At 33.8% G+C, this 23443-nt stretch overlaps 1 long non-coding RNA gene across 1 annotated transcript; it reads right to left on the bottom strand.

Annotated features, from left to right (window-relative positions):
- Window positions 1–676: 676 nt before the first annotated feature.
- On the bottom strand, window positions 677–22935 carry LOC146745503 (uncharacterized). The gene is made up of 2 exons (XR_014929496.1): window positions 22847–22935; window positions 677–936 (listed from the first exon to the last, which is right to left on the bottom strand). It is a non-coding gene; the product is annotated as an uncharacterized LOC146745503 (long non-coding RNA).
- Window positions 22936–23443: the final 508 nt, after the last annotated feature.

The raw sequence follows: 23443 nt of genomic DNA, 5'->3' as shown, positions 1-23443 counted from the left end.
CAGATAAATTAAATTGAAATATATGTATGAAATGTCTGTCACTAAAAAAATAGAATAGCTAGGTGATTTTGTCAGTTGTTCCCCATGCAATTACTTGCCACTCCCGATAAAGCTTAACAATCCACATACGCTGATAATATGATCACATAGCTATATGTATGTGATGAATTACTTCATAATTTTTGGTCTTTTAATGTTTTAAAAATCTTTCAATATTTACAATGAAGTCGATTGTAATGTTTCAGATTTGCTCTGTGGCCACGATTTGCTTCAGGCGACAATTCCGCTATTTGAGGCTCATTGACAAGGCTTTTCATTTCTTTTTCAAAGTTTTCACGACTAGTTTCGAATTCACAATCACTTAGGTCAACATTTACCACCAAATCTACCGCATTTACACTCGCTTTTCACAACTTTGTTTTGTTATTTTCTAACCTTTTACGTTGAGCTTGTAATACAGTCTGGAAACACATATGAAGATTTTGCTCGAATTTTGATTAATTTTTCTAACTTTTAACTGTGGGGTTGGTGCGATACTGTAGTGTTTTTTTCTGCCATCGATCGTGTTGCTAATGGTTCTCACCTTAGTTTGTTTGTGTCAAACATGTGACGACACAGCTACACGGTTTATAATTAGAATAAGTCTTGTATCTATTAGAGAATATATACACATTGATTTTGCAGATAATATTTTTTTAATTAAATGTATGCAAATCTGTCGCAATTCTTCTTAACAAAATGGTGGACAATTGTAAAGAAAATATCTCTTGTTAATTTCACTGTCATGGTTGTTCTCCTCAATTTGATGATTATCATTAATTTGAATGTCATCTGTCTGGTCATCAGAGAGAGTAGTGCGGATGTCACGAGAGTAAACCATTGTTGTGACAACCAGACAAATCAACAGCAATATTCGAATTTCTGTCATGCCTGGAGCTGAATAAACAAACACAAAATATATTAGTATATACAAATGGCCTGGTGAAGAGTATGATGTGTACATATATTGTAAAGAATATAACTTAAACGTAACGTCTGCAATATGTAGGTTTTGTTATTTTTGAGCATATTTGAATTTATATCTTGCCGTAATATTATATACATTTGTGACAAGTATGTCAATGTGTTTTACAGTATATTAATCATATTGCCACTTCAACACACACGCACAACTACAATAATGCATACATTTTTCTGAATATGTATTCCTGTATTATGCTTTACCTGATTCATTATACGTCAATGCACGTATGTTCTTCTATTTTGAACCTCAATTGGACAAGAATTGTTCTTTATTATGAGCTTAGTATGAAACTAAAATTATATTTCTGTTGATTAATATGACAGAAAGATTAACTTTACTGTGTGTTAATCACATCAGAAGCTACTTCTCATGATATTTTAATTCTTATGCACATTCCGTCTATAACAGAGCTCTGTAATATTCACAATAATCAACAAATGATTGAACATAGTCAAGATCAAATTTATTGGAATTATTATCAAAATACACTATAACAGCTTGGTCTGAATCTAAATATAAAGTAATGGCATGGCTTTGGATGTCAGTAACATTAAATTGCATCATGATAAATCTGAAGATATAATTGCAACATTGGACTTCTATACCTTATGTAAGCTGTTTTTTTGTTTATAATGAATGCCTCTCCATATGGGAAAATGTTGTATAATTTGATTTAGCTGGAATTCGATCATTTTTATTTAATTTTCATCTCATTCCAAATTATGCGGATTCTTGAAAACTGTCCTTTTCACAGTTTAAGTTCTGTGAGAATTAGATGTCCACATTCCATGATGCGAATCACTGTGACTGCAGGCTGAACTTAATTTGTCTAATAATGTTTGATGCACTGGTCATGGGTACGTTATTTCAATTCTGTTGTTATTTACAGTCAGGTTCCTTTCTATAATATTGAGGACTAGTAAAGTTCAACTCATGCGAGAGTTTCAATGAGGTATAAATAAGGTATACTTGTGATTTCATACAGTGACTGTATATTTCTGTTAAATTTCTAGAAGTCAATTCTGAGATAGTTTTGTTGTTCTGTCTTTTAAGGGGTTAGCATACGTTCGCTGGTTCAATTTTTTAGTCTCAATTTACAGACTGAAACATACGTCTTACCCATACATGTTATATACCATAATAAAGATCTTGTTTCAAACTTTGGAGATATGGCAATTTTTTTTTAATTATGCAAATACAAAGTCACGTGATCACGAGAATACGCGAAAATGGAGTAAAACGGTTAATGACGCAATTAATAATTAATTTGCAGCACGACTGAATATATTTTGTATGTAAATATTATAGAGAGGTGCTTCATGTACAATGTTCTTCGTTTTTTTGCAACTATAATTTGTTTTTGTGTAGCCTTATTTCAAATGTTTGGACGTTAATACCTGAGTAAAAACAACATGTCTCTATATAAAAATAAGCAAAAAATCAAAACGAAGGCAGACAGAAAAAAATCCAGGAACATTCCTCCAGTACTCTATATAGCGGTAAAGTTGACCAAAAATAGCGACGATCTGACCATTCGTTTGTTAGAAATTGCGTACTGAATCTGTAGAACTACGTAGAAATCAATTTCAAGATAAACGCAAAAAAACGTCCAACGTTATTGAAACATGTCTGCCTAGCGACCAGCTACTAAATAATGCCTTCTAATGTCGGGGCTAAATGTTATACACGTTAAAGACATGATGAAATATGTTTTGAAATCTCAGAACAGTTCTACTGTGTGTCAACCTACAACGTGATGACTTCCCGCGAAAGTGACGTGGTGATTTGCATATTACTAATATGGTGTGGAGGCGGAGTTATTCCAAATAAAGAAAACGGTTTACGCCGTGTGCACAAGATATCTTCAAGTTTGTTTTGATTACTGTTCACTGTAAAACTGATAGCCGTGTGGTACGTCGTAGAAAGCGTGCGAACACGGTTTCTTTTTTAGTAACCGTGGTGCGAACAAGAGCAATGACTTCGCTTTTTTTCGCTCGTTTTTGTGACCGCTTGTTGAATTCGACTGGACAATTTCCGTTTTATTTGCGATCGCGAAAACCCCGAAATATCACCACCCGCTCGCTCTCAGAAAATTTCCGAGGTTCACATTGTCTTATAATTGTCTTACTGGTGTTTATAAATGTTGAACAGCCGACAAAAGTTCAAATACTTTTCGTTTTAACTATCTATAATTATATGCACGCAATCTGACCTTTTGACTTCGATTTGGCTTAAATTAAATATTTTATTTTCAACAATATTCTGACGTGAAATACAAAATGCATTTCAACACAAGTACGACCATGGATCCATGGTACGACATGGTTGTCTGGGTTTTCTTTCCCGACTGTTGAGTCTTCGCAATGTGTTTACGGTTTGTATAATTATTGTTGTTTTCCTCAAGGCGAAGACAACTGAAGGACCATGAAGCTAAATGGCAGTACCATGCATGGCCTGAGTGAAAGAAAATATTTAATCTAAGCCTAAAATAAAACCTAATATTACACCTCTTTGTGTATTTGTTAATTTGACATGTTTGTCATGACAGTATATCTAGAAAAATCCCCACTTTCGTTGATAATTTCCATTGTTTGGAATGTCTGTCGACCGTGCCCCAATAATATGTTCGGGAAATCGATCCCCGTTGGTTTCTCCATACTGCGTTCAGGACGGGCGTCGGGCATATTTCATGATGATTTTTCAATTTTCATCACAATCAGCCGAGACAAAACATTGACCGTAATTCATGGGGATCATGTCCTGTAATACGTGGGCTGAAAACCCAAATAATTAAATAATTATTTTTATAATTATATATATATTTCATTTTACATCGCGAAACTATAACAGAGCTTGGTTGTTCGCGGTGCAACAGCCGCCTTGAAGTCGATACAACTTCAACTAGCCATTTCTTGAAATCAAAAAAATAAAAATTCCAAGAGCATCGGGGAATATATTAATAACCATTTTTAGCAATCCCTATATTTATTTTATCCGAACACATGAAATGCACGAGATTTTCGACATTTATTGACAACTTCCGCGCTGAAAATGGTTTGAAATGTGGGTGTGGTTCTCTCGCAAAATCCTGTTGATAATACGGACGTATATGGTTCTGTGACCCAGGTCGTGCTGCGATCAGGTGACTTTCAGCAAATCAATGATGTTGTAACAAAGCATATTTGACGCTAATTGAAGGGTCGTCGTACCGTCCAATCTCCGGCTTCAATTCACCTAGTTTTTTTGTTCTGTGAAGGCTTCAAAATTATTCACTGAAAAACATCGGTATGTTTTGACTAACGGAGGGGGAGTTGACCTCAGTTCAGAAAGAAGAAAAACTAAGCTGAGTCCACGGCGAATCAGTTTTCTTTGTTAGTCGTGAAATAAGGTAAACCAGAGTAGGGATTTTCCGCCCTGAAGGACTTCCGCGTGAATCCTTATTTTCGAATTGTTCATCGTCTGGCCACCACAAATATTTATGGCTATAACTAAATTTGACACGTTTTTTTTTCTGAATTATTCATTTCTGTCTAGTTCTGTTCTATTTTTTCAGAGCATGTGGCCGTTTTAGTCAAAATATTTTTTGTGGGAACACTTTTACGGTACGTATAGATCGAGCTCATTCACTGATCGTGACTTAATTTTGAAAATTGATTTTTGTATCGTTATTTTTGGAATTAATCATAAACATTTTCCTCGTGTCTCTGCTCTGTCGAAAGAAGTTACGTATGCCCTTTTACGTAACTGACTCATTAAAATAAAATATTACATTTAGAACAAGCACCGAAAACACGTAACAAGAGTTCCCAGTTAAGTTGCTTTGACGATTGAGTGTCATGCAACTACTAGATTTGAAAAACCACCATTTCGACTACTCAGTGATCAGTGTTTTGGCGAGCAGTCAATGTTTTCAATGAGCGAGCGAGCGAGCGAAAAAAAGAGCGATTAAAATGCTGACGGTTTCCGGTCGGACAAGACCGCTCGGTCGGAAATCAAACAATAAGCTGTGGGTGTAAAAGCGGAAGGTTGGGCGAAATGAGTACCGTAATTACATAAACTTTGTAGTATTGATATGCAAATCGGATCTTTCATCAAGTGTCAATTAGGATTACTTTCATGCGAGTGTTGTGCTTGTGTTGGTGGTGTTTATAAACAATAACACGAGGCAATGTTTTTGAAATAAAAAAAAACGTCGAAATATGCCTTATAAAATGGAGTTTTTGTTTAGAATAAAAGCACAGTCATAGATACTGTCATAACCAGCAATAATTTAAAATAAAAAAATAAAAAAAAACACATTAAGCGTATGCTAACTCCTTAATTGGATTTATTAATATAGGGACTGATAGATTTAGTTTCTCAGACCATCGAGAATGAAATAAAGGTCATTTAGCCAGTATCACAGTGACTCTACAGTGCATTATTATACACAAACGAACAAAGCTGTTATCAATATCAATTCCAAAATCACTTAATAAATCTGAATAACAGTAATAATTTCACATATGGGACAGCTTTTAGCAAAACATCTGAAGTACAATTAGTGCTTCTCGTAAGGCATGATGTTGAATCACTTTGATCATACAACAGCTAACAGAGATCCGATACAATTTTCTTGTTGAAACCAAAGATAAAGAAAAACACAATTAGTTGTACACAATGGCACATAACATGCTTCACAGGACATAGCATGCCACAAATTAGGTTGCTTTTATAAGGAAGCCATACGAAGACATTTTGCAATGAAGACAGAACTAGAAGAATATTAACAATCACATTTCCTCTACAAGCTTTGTCTTCAAAAAGTACGGTCACAAATGTCTTTCCACGAAAATAAGGGATATTAGATGGGGTAATTTATATTATAATTGCGAGAGAGAGTCTTCGTGAAATAAACATTTATATTGTGCGAGATGACGTGCATATACCTTCATATTATATCATATAATTTTTAGTTCTTAGTGACGTTTTTTATATAGATATTGATCGCCGAATTTTTGATTATTTCTAAACAGCCTGGATTTGAATTTGTCAAATACTCAAGAAATACCTGGAATGGTGGACAAATGGAATTTATGAAATTGTGGTCGTCGCAATGAAGGATACTATTTTCCAGAAGAATAAGACATTGGCTATGTATAAAAATACTGTATGTTTAAGAAGATATTGGAATATTACTTTTTGATCGGTGTAATCTGAACCACCTGTAATACCAAGATCGGTATATATAAAATCCTCGGTCGCCAACAACAACGAAATTTAGCTGTTTTAGTTGAGATTTGGTGCTAAGGACATAACCCATTTGATAACATGGTTGAACATGAATATCGACAAAAGTATTATAATGTAAAACGTAACAGTGAGAGTAGAATCATAAATATATTTTCATTGAGCATAAGAAGAAAACACATATGAATATTTTTTTTCTTCACAACCACTCGCTTGTATCGCGAGGTAAAACATAATTGTCTTACTTACTGTTGTAAATGTAGGTTTTAGAGAATGACTAAAATATAAATTCAAACCTATGTAAACATTGAGGTTACTTATTCTACCATACCAGACATGCAAATCATTGACTACCAATACTGAACTTGTCGGAAAATCTGTGTAGTAGTTGTATTATCACAAACTCTGCCTCCATCAAACAGACTTTTACCGCATATTGTTCATGGCTGGTATTAGTAGATGGATTACGTAACATCATGTGTGTAGATTGTTTTAATGCCGCCTTTCATGTATGACTTTATATTTAGTAGTAGTAGTAGTAGTTGTTTACTTCAACTGTATAAACAACACATGTTAATTATCTTTGTATTACTGAGAAATAGGTTTTTGAAACAGTCAACATCGCCTCGCTTTACTCTCTCACACACACATCCGTCAAACCTTTTCCCACAGGACTCACAACAAATAAATAATAACAATCACTGATTACGTTTTTTGTATTTCTTAGCCGAAGAAACATTATGTACGATGTGAACAGTCACAAGTCCCACTTATGGCACACTACTAAAAAGACTAAAAGGTAATAACTAGTGTTGTTAGTATTGTTAGTATGTTGCAGTTCAATTATTCAACATTGATGTTGCATGTACAGAAATTTCTAGAAATCGAACTCTCCAGAACCAAGTGTTTGTTAGCATTTGTATTGATTTTTCAAATTTCATGATGTTTTGACTTATTTGTTTTTAAAAATGTCTTTGCATTTTATTTCGGGAAAAATATATGTTCACAATGTATGATGACAGTCATTGTGACTTAAGGCTGAAATTGAATTGTCTATTGTTAATGGATGTTCTGGTTATGGGTACTTTATTTTAAATTCTGATGGTCTTAATTAATTATTTTTCACTGTGAGAGTACTTGTCTGCACAATATTCCCGTGCCATGGTTGTTTTCATGCCTGCCTGTATGCAAGTACTTGTATTCATTATTGACATTCAGATCCCAATTTATATTGTTTAGGATTAGTAACATTCAATTCATGCAGTTCTCTTTTTTGTTTTTGCAAGAATTTCAATGAAGGTGGTTTGTGATTTTATACAGTGACGGCTTATTTCTATTAGATTCATTAGATTTCAAAACATTAGTTGCTCTGTCCATTGAGAATGAAATTTATGCAATTCGAATTAACATTTGGTCAGTATGACAGTAGTTTTTCAGTGTATTATATACATAAACAGACAAAATTACCTGAAATCAAATCCAAAATCATTTGCTATTTATTGTTCTAAATCAAATTACTGTAATTACTTCAGAATTACTTGTACACTAGCATATTTCATGCTCATATCTTTAATAGCATTCACGGAAATAATAGCATAAAAGTACATATATCAGGGTGTTAATTTCAAATGTCGATAACTGGGCAATAAATAATGTTATTATGTTATTATACTGCATCTGTAGTAATTGGTAATTCTGACGCGGATTTCGTCATATAAATTTGTTGTCCTGTTTTTATAAATAAATAAATAAATAAATAAGTAAGTAAATAAATAAGTAAGTAAGTAAGTAAGTAAGTAAGTAAGTAAGTAAGTAAGTAAGTGAGTGAGTGAGTGAGTGAGTAAGTAAGTAAGTAAGTAAGTAAGTAAGTAAGTAAGTAAGTAAGTAAGTAAGTAAGTAAGTAAGTAAGTAAGTAAGTAAGTAAGTAAGTAAGTAAGTAAGTAAGTAAGTAAGTAAGTAAGTAAGTAAGTAAGAAAGAAAGAAAGAAAGAAAGAAAGAAAGAAAGAAAGAAAGAAAGAAAGAAAGAAAGAAAGAAAGAAAGAAAGAAAGAAAGAAAGAAAGAAAGAAAGAAAGAAAGAAAGAAAGAAAGAAAGAAAGAAAGAAAGAAAGAAAGAAAGAAAGAAAGAAAGAAAGAAAGAAAGAAAGATTTAAAAGGTTGCCATATAATAGTTTGACCAAAACCAAATATTACTAGACCATGTTACGGTGAATACGACGCAAAAACAATTGCTCCCAAAACAATCGGTAACATCATTAGTGCTCGAATAATTTATAATTTGCAATATAACAAAGGCAATGTAATACAAACTGCTTAAGAACCATTTATTTGTCAACATAGTTATAAACAATATACTGTAGATGTTGTAAGATAATTGCAACTGATTAGCTACTTTGTTTCAAAATATTTATGAATAATTAATAATACACAATTTTTCACGCATAGTTCAATGTGATGAGAACATTGTCTGTAAGTTTTGCATAATGTTTATTTGTATGTATCTCTATCAATAACGTCTGCAATATATGTAAATGCGTAGTATAAGCCGCCAGCTGGCGTAGTTCATCTTTGACTATTATGTAAATTGCGAATGTGGCATAACAAGGATTCAATGGAAAGAGAATAATGCTGTCCGGAAGAGGAAGACGACAAAAATCAATAACTGAACTGAAAGAGCTTTATTCATGTGGACGAGTAAAATTATTTACGCCACTAACTGGTGTAATACCACAACATTCTTATAGGTATACGTGTAGGTTTATGAGCTTAACGTGGCTACATGGCATGAACCTGGCCTTCTGAAAGCGTGTGTTATAATTTATTGGCCATCGTGAGTGTATATAAACCCGATTACATAGCCAACTTATATAGAAGCACCCTCCCAAGGTAACATCATAACAATAATTTTAACCGTTTTTAAATCACTTTAATAGTCAGGGATGTATATCCCAGTGTACTATTATTGTCTTCAATTTGAAGGGAATAACTTTATTATATTTTTAAAACCACATCCATTAAAACAAAATAACCACCAGTCAGCCATTTTGGATTCGAAATGAACAATGAAATGACGTGCATCAGGAACTCACAAGGTCTAATGTATGTACTCAGTTTGAACAAAATCCATCCATAAAAGACCGAGATCCAGTTTTGGAATGTCAGAAATGCTTCATTTTTTTATTATATTCTTAGCACAAGCATGACCACCATTCATCCATTTTAGATCGAATCGTCACACCAATACATCTGTATATCTATGGAATGATGTACAATTTATGTACAAACTCGAACATAATCACTCAAATCATGCGGGAATTATGGCAACAGAACCGCACTCACTAAAACAAAATGGACACGTGTCACCCATTTGAATCCGAAACAAATCGGCCAACTTGAAACAGATTGTGTAAGAATTGGCTATGCATATGTATAATATTATGTGTGAAGTTTAAATTTATTCAGTTAATGGCATGAGATATGACGCACGGACGAAAATAAGTTGATCGCTAAGTTCCCATTTTATGACTGCTTTCGAACAGGGACTAACTGGTGTTTATAGGAGGTAGTGTTATCTTACTGTGGTCAGGTATTGTGTATGTTTCGCAGTGTGGAGCTAAAACACCTCTCATTAAACATAGAGTATAATATTTGGCACCCTGCATATTTCACTTTATGTTACAATTTTCTAATCAACGGAGTAACTGCTCACGTGGGCGATATCACAAACATTCTAAATTTGAGATAAAAACCAAAGTGACTATCAGGACGACGAAACTGTATGTCGATGTGGTTTGGGTCACCCATACCGTAAGAAAAGCATATGGTATCACAGAATCAGATTCAAATTGCACTCTTGTGTATATTGTAATCAATATTTGTCTATAAATTTGTACACAAATGTACAACAATAAATTGAGAAGCATTTTTACAAATTATTTTTTTCACAAAATTTACGTTTTTTATAACATATATATTACAAAGTCATTCTTTAAGTGTGCTAATATAAAACACACTATTATTATTGTTTTATTTGAGACATAATTGTATGAATTAGACTTAGGAACCCAAACAATATAACAATGCTCGGCCTAAATTATCAATACATATAGCCTACGTCGTATGTGTATTTAATGCTTGACGCAATTTATACAGCGTAATATTTTTTGCATTCATTTATATGTATATTTATCAGTTTTGAACAAAGCTTTAATGCGGATAACATCTCCCATTAGGTGATTAATCTAACCCATATACAGTTGAATGTTTGGCATCTCAATCGGCAAACTGATTGTTGACTTATTACGATTGACCTACTTGTGTCTTGAATTTATGTGCACAGCAGCTCTCGTTGTGTTGATCAACGTTTAACCGAAAAAAAATATTATGAATTATATATGTGTAGTCAGTGACCGACTTGGTTCAGCTAAACATTGAATACATGTAGAACCCTGTAGTCAACTGACATCGTATAGGCGCTAAATTTGTTGATCAAATATGAAAATAATGTCTAATGATGTCAGAAAATGCAAATTACGTTTATTTTTGTCGATACAGTATAATTAGTAGCATTGTAATCATACACTGTAAATATTATTTATAATAGTAGACTGTTATTCCGCACACCCGTCCTCGCAGGAGATTGAATTTGAGCAATATCCAATTTTAGTGGTTTGTATTTCACATTGTACCAATGTCAAATTCTGTATATATATATATATATACGTTATGATATATTGTGCATACACTGGCACGTTGAATGTGAAAATCCTGATAACTGTCGAAGCTGTTTATTGCCGAGAAAAAAAGTATACATCGACTTTTTAGTTACATCAAAACAATATTGCTTGTCACACTTATACCAATGGGAGACAATTATAGGGATAGCTCATCTACCACAATGGACTGCATACGCTAATATGTATTATGCTCTGACGCTCCAAATTTTGCTAATGAAATGAGTTTCAAAGCCTGTGATCTTAATAAAACGCATCTGTAACTATATCTATAATGTGACCCTTTTACGGAAATAATAACATTATGAGAACGTTGGATTCCATAAAGCATTCAGAACCGACCGAACATTTTTGGATTGAGGTAGTGCATTGGCCCGCTGTGTGTTATAAGTATTCGTGTGCATTGTAGAATTAACAGTGTCAGATTCATAATCACGATTGGTGAGTTGCATTATACTATCGGGAGTGTGTGGACAGGTGGCATACTCGTTGAAGAAGAAATAACAACTTGAACCGAATGACGACTGTTTTGATTTTCTGAGGAAAGAAGGGCACCGGAAGTTATCCTAAACAAACCTGAAGGTATGATGATATTGTTACTCTTATGTAGTGTAATTGATAGAGCCAGCGTCGGCAGTTGTGTACTGCATTGATATTTGCAGCGGCCTCCATTCATTTCTTTATGTGCGGGATAACTGATTAAACTCAAGTTCATGAATTTATTGGTTCAAATATCGCATTGCTTGAAACAATAATGATAATTAACTCAACATTACTCACTGCATGTTTGTAATATTATACTATTCAGATTTTAAGAGAAACGATCGGAGCGGACAAGATGATACTGCTAATATTCGGAGGTAATTTTGTCCTGTTAATATGGGTTATTATTAGTTCAGTGCCCTCGTCCTCTTTGCGAGAGGAACTTTGGTTTAATAGGCAAACATAGTTTCAAAATACCACACTATCCGTTTTAGGAGTTAAAAGATGAATGAAATATAATATATGTAGTGGTATATTCAGAGTCGAGGATTGAGTGTGAATGGAATCGCAATAGATGAAATTAATGATTTCTTATTTCTCACTATTTTTCCCCAGGAATTTGATGTACCCGGAGACAACAATGCCACATGAGAAGAGATTGGGCCTTTTCATTTATGTCATTGAGGAAAATGTTCAAAAAGATGTTATTGTTGGTTTCAGTTAAGTACTCATCTATTTTGAAGTGTCAATGTTCACAAATATTGGTTATTGTATTTACAGTTTCATGAAAGGTTTAAATTTCAGTAAACACACTTATTCACGCAATATCTTTTACAACAACTATACATGTTTTTTTATAATGTTACACTTATTCTTACTTGATTATATGATTAGTTTATCGTTTGTTATGATTACTGAACAATAGTGCAAAGCGCCTCATCATGAAAAGCAATATTTGATAATTTTAATGATATTTTGCCATGTTATCAGTGTAAATACATTTTAAAATGTGTCTCTGTTACGTGCACTTGTCAACATTCAGTTTGTGTTTTACTTTACAAAGTGTTGTGATGATAAACACTTTTTCAATATATATTTCTTGTCGAATCTCTTTTCAAAATATGTGTCCAGTGAAATCACTTCTCAAAGAGTTGTGACAGTAAACACTTCATTAAACATGTCTTCGGTTGAGACATTTTTCTACGTGTCGTGATTATAAACACTTTACAAATGTGTGACCAATAAAACACTTTTAAAAGTGTTGTGATAATAAGCACGTTTTATATATGTTTCAGATGGAAACATTTTACAAAAGGTGTGACTAGTAAAAACACTTTTAAAAGTGTTGTGATTATAAACACATTTTATATATGTTTCTAGTGGAAGCAATTTACAACATCTGTGACTAGTGAAAATACTTTCAAAAGTGTTGTGATACGAAGCACTTTATATACATGTTTCTGGTGGAAACACTTTAAAAAAAAAGTGTTTCTAATCGTACCACTTTACATAATGTGTTATGGGCAAAAACATCCCCGAAATGTTCCAATAAAAGTGTTTTCAGAATATACACCTTTCGCAATTATGCAGACTATAAACACTTTAAGTGTTTTTAAAGTGGGGACAAGCTAATAAACACTTTAAATGTTTTATCACAAAACGGTAAAAATGTTTTATTTTAAAACAGTGGTGTTGTAAAATAACTCATTTGCGATTTTAAGAAAAAACACTTGATGTGTTCAAATATAAATCACTTAAAAGTGATTTTAAAGTGGGGACAAAAATGTGTCATATTTTAAAACAACTAGATTCGCAGTGTATAGGATACAACTACTGTTTTGTTCACAATTGCGGTGAACAATTTATTATTTATTTATCGGAACGGACGTGATTGGCTGACCAAACAAGTCAGCCGGGAAATTATTGAAATTTCTTTATATATACGTTAGTTCGATAGTTAAAGTAATACAAAATAAGAAGTACGTGATAAAAAAAATCACACCGTACACAATATTAAATTTCAGTATTAACCTTATTATTTTGGCATTATTCACAGAAAATACAGAAGGGCACAACTAAGTGGAACACCGAAGCTAATACAGATTAAAGGTATTATTTACTGTACGTCTTTTCACTTGAAACAGGTTCCATTAATTTTGTAGTTGTATCTAATAGACTAGACAATAACTTTTGCATTGAACACGAGATTTATGTTTTCAACAAAATCAACGTAAAACGCATTCGTCTATTTCTTTCAGATGCACTGCCATTACCACCAGTCCTACAGTCATGTGCTGCAGATTTACCTGTACCGTTGAGCGATGGATATTGGAAGGACAGATCTGTATTTGTGTCTTTCGTATGCAAAAGTCAACAGTGGACAAAACAGCAAATATCGACGTGTCTAGCTGATAAAAAGCTCATCCTTTGTGGTGATTCTACACTAATGCAAATAGAACATTCACTCACACAAATTTGTGGAATAGATTTCGTGTCCCCAAGAGTTGGAAATTTTGTCGTTCGATTTAAAAACGGTGTTTTAGAGAGTGATTTATTGGATAGGATTGTTCAACCAAATTGTTCTTCATCAAACTTTGTAATCGTTTTAAATTTTGCATTTCATTATGGTGCTTTCACTAACAGGGCATACATAGAAAGAATATATCATGCTAAATTGGCTGTTCAGCGTCTAATGTAAAGGTGTCCTACTTCAAAAGTGTTGATAAAGCTATTGCATCCACGTGATAATATATTAATAGAACAAAGTATACACAGTGCCAACTGGGACTTTCATGACATGAACAGGATGATACGTCGGGTGTTTGGAGGTATTGGTGTGAATTTTCTAGATATCTGGCATATGGTTACATCATCGTTTGAGAACAACACCATTCATATGCCTCCAACCGTCATAGTTCATGAGGTGCATCTCATGTTGTCCTACATTTGTCCAGATATGGTAGTATAGAATTGATTAACTTTATCTAATATAATGTATATTAAGTGAAGTGAAAGACTAGTAAACAAAATTGAATTCTTAGTTTATTACTAACCAATTGTTATTGTAACGTACTTGTTTTATTCGTATCTACTTTTGCGTTAAAAACGAAACAAATATGTGATAGTGGGTGTATATGTTTTATTAGAATATGGTAGACCAAACTAACTAATAATTCGAAAACACTGTTAATTTCCCACTACTATTGCAGGTCGATTGATTACATGGTCTGAAAATATTTATGGTTTTATTTGTTTATCGCCTTGCCCTTTTACTTATTTTAGATATAATTTTTGCTTCATACTGTTAAATTTGCTTTGCTTTACGGTTAGCTTTTAACAAATTTAATAAATAACACACAGAGCAAAATGGAACTAAGATCAAATAAATATGATATATCTTAAATTTACAAGCTGTAGCTGTTGTTTTTGCTAGAAGTCACGGCTTATATATGTATATATAAATACATTGTAGTCATAGACACTGATTAATGGAAGATTAAATGTGTGAGTAAACTTATTATATATAGCAAACGCTTGTTTGATTTGATTAATCCAGGATAAGAAAACTGACATTAAAAATCTAAAATGGTTGATTGTCTCCAAAATACTGACATGAATATCTCAGTTATATCCCATAATTCTATTCGAATCTCTTACACAATATGATCCATACTATGGCCATTATTTTATTATTATCATGTTATACATATAGCTAATATTTCTGATGTGTGTTACTGTGGATGTAGGCTTGGATGATTAATAAGGTTTAACATATTACGTACAGTTTAATTGAAAAAGGTGTTTACATGTTGAATCTATACTCAAGTAGTGTTTAACGCTGGGGTGCAGCTAGTATCAATGTTCTAATCCAAATGGGAACGCTCTGTAGCGAATACATAGTGCAGTGGGGTTTGTTTGTTTTGTTTGTTTTTTTTGACACGGGAAAACCGAAAAGTCACTCATTCATCTATTTCCTGGATTTAAAAAATGCGCTGCACGTTATTTCGGGAAACACTCGCTTTGGCCGATGATATTGGTTCCCCAATATTCAGGTAATGTTCAACTGACAGGTAGTGATGAGTCACAAGTTACCACTTGTATCCACCAAACCAATCAGTGAAAAACGACTAAGAGACTAACTGTTTTACTATACCTACCACATTGTGGATCATCAACATGTATTTATAGAAAACGGCGTATTTGCAAAAATGTGAGATTATTACACAATTGTGGGTATTTGCTTCACTTCAGCTTATAATTTAGGTTGATATCGTTTTCAACGCATCCTTAGATGGATCGTCGTAGTAAATGCTACCCACTTAGCAACGAATTATTCAACTCAGCACATTTTAGGGGCTAAAATGGGTGTTAATTAGATAGACACTTGCCTTGCAAATATGTTGGCCTGGGTTGGCTCTAGTGGGGCAGGTACCTTGCAACAAAGTAACAAAGCACTACGATAGTTGCGTTCATGATATTTCATGACACAAACTTGGAACATGCATACAAATCACGCCGATATACAATCTGTATTTTACAGTATGGTACATTGAAATGACTTGTATATGCATTACAGCTGCACATAGAAAGTTGGTGATGCACTATTCAGTGTGTGGAGTCAGTGTATTAGCGAATATAAGCTGATAATTGAGCGCACTACACAATACACCAACCAATCAAACATAATATAATTAAAATACATAACCTATAGCTAACGATTATTATAAAAAATAGTAGTTATAAGAATAAAACATCGTTGGTTTGAAATTGTAGTTTTATTGCTTTTTGCTGTAGGGGCCGGTAATTGTACAGGTGTATTTCTAATGTCATTCTCTCTAAACAGAAACTCGCAAAAATCGATTAGATCTTATTAAGTATACCAAGAATCGTACTTATTCATATGCTGGTAATATGCTTTTTCAAAACGAGGACCAGGTTCCTCGGACATTTGAATGAAAACAGTATGTGTTTAATGACCAACAAAGTTGACTTTGTCACTGGTTCTTGACGTACTCACTATGAATTGTGTGTAGTCGAAATCCATATATGATACATTCACATTGTTCTCGGGTTTTGATTATTTTTTCATATATAGCACATTTATGTAAAATAATTAAAACAAGCGTCTTTTTATCAAAACCTAATAAAAAATAGCTGACCAAGCGATATATTTCGCATTGTAAATAATGTACATGTACTGTAACATATGTACACAATAGACAGAACTGATACATGATAAACAGTCTTTATTTAAACTCTACCAGGCACGTATATCAATGAATAGTATCATGAATGTACAATGGTTGACGCATCATTATTTTTATTTGCCCATGCAATCCGTTGAAACATACAATATTTTGTGAAGCTTCATTTAGATCAACGCAACGGGTTTGAACGTGCATTTTACTAGGGGAAGAGACACATCACTTCAATTCAAAGTACTGCTTGTTGTTGAGTCACAAAATTGTTGTTATAAGGTAAGCTGTGGTCAGTTACACAAAGTAACATTTTTAATGTAAATTACACCCAATAATTATTGAATAGAGTGAATTCGTGAACATTGTCAATATGTTTATTGTAGCTTTGCTTACTACATAGGTAAATGTATTTTAACTGAGGTGCTATTGATGTCCTGTTAACAGCTCACCATGTTTTGAGAGTGTTATGATTTAATAATTTTTTATTCATCATTTACTTTAAAGATATAGATGGAAAACTGGAACCCATTTGATTTTGAAATATAAATATAACGATTTTGAAATATAAATACAAGGAACAATCGTTCTCTTTTTGTAATGTTTAGCAAGATTTATAAGGCTGTACATAAATAGTAAAAGAGAAGCTCGGTAAAATAAAGGAATTTTCATAGTATATACTATAACATAATAGGTTCAAATTTGGAACGGTAATTATTTACAGCAACATCATTCTTTCTTAGTGAATGGTTATGCAAATTATAAACACCACAGGGGAGGGGGTAAATTGATTACTCAAATCAGATATGATAGTCATGCAGTCATATAAACATGGCGATCGGTTGTTTAATGTTGTGTGCAAATTCACCTTTCCGTTGAAATGGGCCGGGCGTGAGCTTATAAAGACGAGTTGAAACGCAATTGATTTGTTGGCCGTAATATATTGTTTTACATAATATTTTAATAATACTTAGCTGCACGTGGGCGATTTGCAATTTGTATTAATTGGTCGCTCAAACGCCTGTGACACATATTATCAAAGCTCAATTCGAAAACTACTTGTAAATCGAGGCAGGTTTCATTACACTACCTAATTGATCGCGCTTGAGGTACAGTGGGCCAGCACAGTAAGACATGTACTGCAGATGTTGCGTTGTTTATAATTATCACAGTAAACAATGACGCTGATGTTTGTAATATAATTATCTTACATAACAAATGTTTGATCTCTAGTAACACAAGATGCTGTTACTGTGTATTGTGTGTAGTCGAAATATATATATATATATATGATGCATCTACATTGTCAAGTTTCGATGATATGGACTATTAAATATGTAGCAAATTCATTTGAAGGGTTTAAAACAGGAGTCTTTTTGTCGAAAACTGTTTGAATAAAAAAAAATGTATTAACATATTCACAGTGGACCAAGCAATGTCATGTGTTTCGCCTTGTAAAATATGCACATCTACTGTAACATATGTACACAATAGGCAGAATTATACAAGATAATCAGTCTTTATTGAAACTCCATCAAGCACGTACGTTAATGCATGGTATCTCGAATGTACAACGGCTGACGCATCGATATTACTATGTGTCTATACAATCCGTCAAATCAATCAATACTTTGTCAAGCTTGTGTGCGTGCGCTCATCAACGAAAGGACTTTAATGTGCATTTTACTAAGGGAAGAGTCACATCAATTCAACTCATAGTACGTTTTTTTTACATCTTCGCCAGCCAAGACTATTTATTCGGCTGAAGCCTCAACATTAACCCCTGGCAGATTTCCCTACGATTTACTGTGTGTCGCAGGCCCTCAAACGATTATAAGACTCACTTGGGCTCATTTGCATTGCCCAATCAGAACTCTTGATAGGAACGACACACTACCGTGAAATACTTTCGTTTGCAATCTGTTTTCGCTTTAGGCATGATTCAGTGAATTTCAAAATAAAATCCAGCAAATATACCTTTTTCCTATGTTTCACATTGAGATTTGTCAAGCAAATTTGAATAGGAAAAGGTGTTGTATTATAATGTTTGGTGACCTGGACAGTTTTTACTCAATATATTACCGACTCAACAGTGGGCAATGAGATTCAAACCTACCTCCCGCTCGAAATCAAAACGTGCTAATCATTGTAGTAATAACTTATGTATTTTATATTTAAAATTATAGTAGTGAAAAATGTGTTAAGAAAACGCAAACCAATCACCAAGAATAAACAATGCACGCGAGCTGTAGCTGGAACGAACGTTGACACATTCAAGTAAAAATAAAAAAATATAAATCAGACAGCGTGACCAAATTAATCGCAATGGTCATATCCCGTGATTTCAAATGTTTGCCTCAAATATTATGCCACATAAAACTGTTGTTAAAATGCAAGTTGGCATGAAGTATTAGTGCTATATGTCTACATCCACCCACACTTGCTTACAGGAAGTCAGTAGAAGACACAATATGTTTTCGTTAGTGTGGGGATACGTTGGTCAGCGTGGGGGGAAACAGGTGTTAATCCGACAATTCATTGTCTGTTCCTGCTTGTGATTGGTTCAGGCAACGTTTCGAGGATCGCGTCGTAGCTCCTTCGTTAGTAGTGGGAGCGTGTAAATGGCGAGAGCCGGGTTACCACGAAAGTTGGGTTACCGCTATCGCCATTTATACACTACCATATTTTATTTAATAAAAAAATAAAACAAGAGACTGTATACAAGTCTAACGCCCACTTTACACTAGCCTGTATCGGTTAATTGCTGAACAGCCTGAGCCCTTTGTCAATTTGAGTAGAGCTCTTTGAAAACAATGAAGGATCAGACAAAAGCATGGAACAACAGACATCATATGGTATAACCAGGCCAACATGAATTACTAGTAATTTGGGTGAAGAGGTCAATTAATTAGATCGGACATCAATTTTCGACTTTCGCATACATACGTTTTTTCTGACACATAAAATAAAATTGCGTATATAGCGATTTACAGGCTGTAATCAAAATCGATCCACTGAATACAAGTTATAATAGTTACAATGAAATGGTATGAACTAAGTGTGGAAAATTGAACAGTGACTTTTCTATGCGTGTTTGAAATGACACAGCTAGACACTCTACATCGACTGAAAGTTAAACACAACATACACAAATACTGCAGGGTCAATCCGTACACGTTGATTTTCAGAACTTCTAAAAGGGTTGATATTATTCTCTTGTGGTGACTTGGTTTCTGTTTTTAAAATAGCACGCTTTTTTCTGTCTGTTTTGATGTAGCCATGACTTCCTTGCGCAAACGATTTACTGTTGTAACTAAAGATCGCATAATGTTGGTGATCCGAGATGCTTGAAGACTGTGGGCGAGATCTATCAAAACTTCCGAATAATCTTTGACTTGGTGAAAATGAGATGGGGATTGAGATCAGCCTGAACGCTGAACGTCAGACAATCGACAACTACGATGGAAATGGGACATCTTGTTTCTGGATTAATGCAACAATTGCGTAACAGATTTCAAAAGGGCTCACCACTTCAGTCACGTTAGCGTATAGCATTTTGTTAGTAGGTGTGTGCGATTGCGAAATTTGACATTTCACAGTTTCATCATGTTCGATTATTATTTTATTTCCACCAGTAATATAGATATTTGTTATTTTACTATTCTGTACGTACTAAAAACGTAGTGTTTGATTTGTTAGTGACGACGGTTCCAACTCATCCCATAATTATAACGTCCAACCAGTGTATTGCGCCCTCATTATTTTGGACAGTGTTCTACGGACGCCTGTTCGCGCAAAGAATTGTGGGACACTCTACCACAAATAAAGATGAAATGAATATATATACCAAAACGAGAGACTGCACCATTGGAGTATCTCTCACGTATACCATAGACTATGGAAAACGGAAAATTTCTAGTAAAATGTATTTAGGAATTCAAATGATAGTAAGAGACATTTATTTAAATTTATAAATGAAACCTGATAACAAAATACAAGTTTACAGACAGATTCGAAAAAGGATCGTCGTGACCCAAGTATAAATAGGCTTCTAAACAATATGAATTATTTCTTTGCAATTCTCGTTGCAGTAAACAGTAGATGTATATGGCTATGAATATCACTGCAGTTATTTAATGTTGTATTTATGACAATAATTAAAGTTAAAATTAAGATTTTGTTGAATAAAGGTACAAACAAAACATGAACCGGTAAACCGTTGCACTGCTAAGCATGAATAATTAACTGATGTCAATTGATGTCACGTGATGTAAATGCACTAAAACATGAATCGTCAGTCTAGTTTTCACAAACATTCACACAGTTCCGACTGTCTATGGTTCAACGAAGACAATGAGAATTGTGTTCGCAAATCTGAAACGTCACTGCAAAGAGTACTAGCCAGAAATATCCATAGTTGTTTGAAATGAAAATGTGATGTTTAGAGTAGTTCACTGTATGTGTTCCGAGTGTATGTGGTGATATCACAGTCACTCTACTAGTAGAGTGACTGTGGTGATGTAGATCGTATTCTGAAAACGCAGCGTACGATAGTAAATGGAATAGAAATGAAACTCCGTAATCAAACGATCTCTAGAAATGGCGATGACGGCAAATTCGACCAATTTTGTTACATGTGTCTCAGTGAGAATTCATTTCACTTTCTTGGCATGGACTTTGTGGCTATTTTTACCAAAATGCCGATCGGCCAACATTCACGTGTATGAGACCACAAGCCGGCCCCGAGAAACACGCACACGACCCGAATGAAAAGTAGTTTAACACTCGCCAAAATATTCACACCTGTATTGTTCGCATTCATTCAGGCTTGCGAATGATGTTGCAATTAATCAACGTGTACTTTATTGTGCAATTTCCTGTCTTGTGTTCGAATTCACCAGTGTATAGTGAGACAAATGAAGACGTCACGTTAATATCAAAACGATGGTACACTTCAGTCAGGAAATGTTTTTTTTTTTAATTAGAAATTAGTAACAACCGCTTCTAAATTGTACCTGTACATAGCCATTTCTCAATTACATGTACTCGGCAAAACAGGAGACGTTTTCAGATCGATTCAAGACGCCATGCGAGTCAACAGTTCCGGTAATTCTTTATTATAAGTACTGGCGGCCGCGATCCCAAATACAACCGGACAATTCACCGCGCACAGTATGCTCCACGTATGTGTAAATATACAGACTTCGTAAAACAACGTTAATTGTACTACGAGAATGCATGTAAAATACGTACGTATACGCTGCGTGCCACCCAAGGAAGGCATGTGTGAAAGAAACCATAAAAATACGTAGCGCACATGTACGTATATTCCACGATTTGTATATGTAATCATATCTGCGTATACTAAACGTATACCGTGAATATACACAACATGTATATCTGCGTATACAATCGTATATCAACGATTTTGCCCAGTGTCAATGCCGGGTAAACAGGGATTTTAAACTGACAAAGAGCGCTCTTATGAGAGAAGTATTAGAAGGTCATCTAGAGCTGTTCTTTATAATAAAAACAATATTTTACTGCAGTGTCTACCACCTTTGATTCATGTTCAGTTCAGTTGGTGTAAGCAAGTAATGTTTGCCTTTTCAAAGGTCGATACATTAGTTGTTTATTCAAGGTTATTTGCTATTGTTGAAGCTGTGTTCGCCCACTGGGATGAAAAGAAATAGGTTCATAGTGGTTAACATGGGTCTGAACGCATGAATGTATCTCCTCGATTTGTTTTGGAAAATACGGAATACAGTTCAAATGGAATATTGAGTGATGTATTCAGTTACCGTTATTGGGATATTCGAAGGACGGGTATGATAAAGCATGAAATAGTGACTCTCGGGAAAGCTGTGAGATCAGTACCGTATGACAATCAAATGTGGGAACAAGGTAAGGTAGAAAGACAAATAAAAGACTCAAGTGAAAAATCTATAAGCCAATGTGCTTCACCTGCTGCCCTTGTCATGTATAATTTGTATCTAGTTTTTGATCAATATATCCAGGGTGTGTTCATGAATACGACCCCGTTTTTTCAATATGTGCAAATAATTCAACCTACTGATTCGGATGCTGATGGACATGTCTACAAAATGAATACAGACATGGCAACCAATAGTGAAACCACATACATATTTAAAACAAGTCTTAGATTAAATGAAAAAAGTCAAACCTGTATTATTGCCGTGAAAACTGTCAAACCTTGCAAGCCCAGTTAATGTTAGTTTCACAGTGCTACCTTTGTTTACGCAATATGACTACTATGCGTCATCACTTAAATATTTTTAGCATTTTTGTTATGCTTTAATCCTTGTCTCTCTGTCTGGCAAAACGAGTTGGCTATATCGATAAGTTCCCTGTCAGATTATGTTTATAATATTCGAGATAAAACAACAAGTAATTAATATATTTATTTATGAAAATACAAAAAATAAATGCTGAAAAACAATTAATTATAGTTTGATAACATTTCAGCAGTACCACCATTTACTAATAGCATAATAAATTTTTGTTCTGTTTTTGAATTACGCTGATGTCAACGAAACCATTGTCGGCACAGGGGTGTAAGTAATCATTCCGTGGAAAATTGTCAAAAATCTTTCTTTTTGAACACTATATTTTAAAGTATTTAAACGATTCACTTATGACAAAATAATAAAAATAAATGAGAATTAACAGAGTGTATATAAAAACGATCATTCACGTGACAAGGAGAACAAAACATACTTCTTTTGAGACTGGAATAATCTTGTTAACAGAATTCATTTAT

Source organism: Saccoglossus kowalevskii, chromosome 5 (genome assembly GCF_978046115.1).
Source record: "Saccoglossus kowalevskii chromosome 5, keSacKowa6.1, whole genome shotgun sequence".
In the NCBI taxonomy this organism is placed as follows: Eukaryota; Metazoa; Hemichordata; class Enteropneusta; family Harrimaniidae; genus Saccoglossus; species Saccoglossus kowalevskii.
The sequence above is the reverse complement of the archived record's forward strand: the minus strand, read 5'-3'. Positions and strand labels throughout refer to the sequence as shown.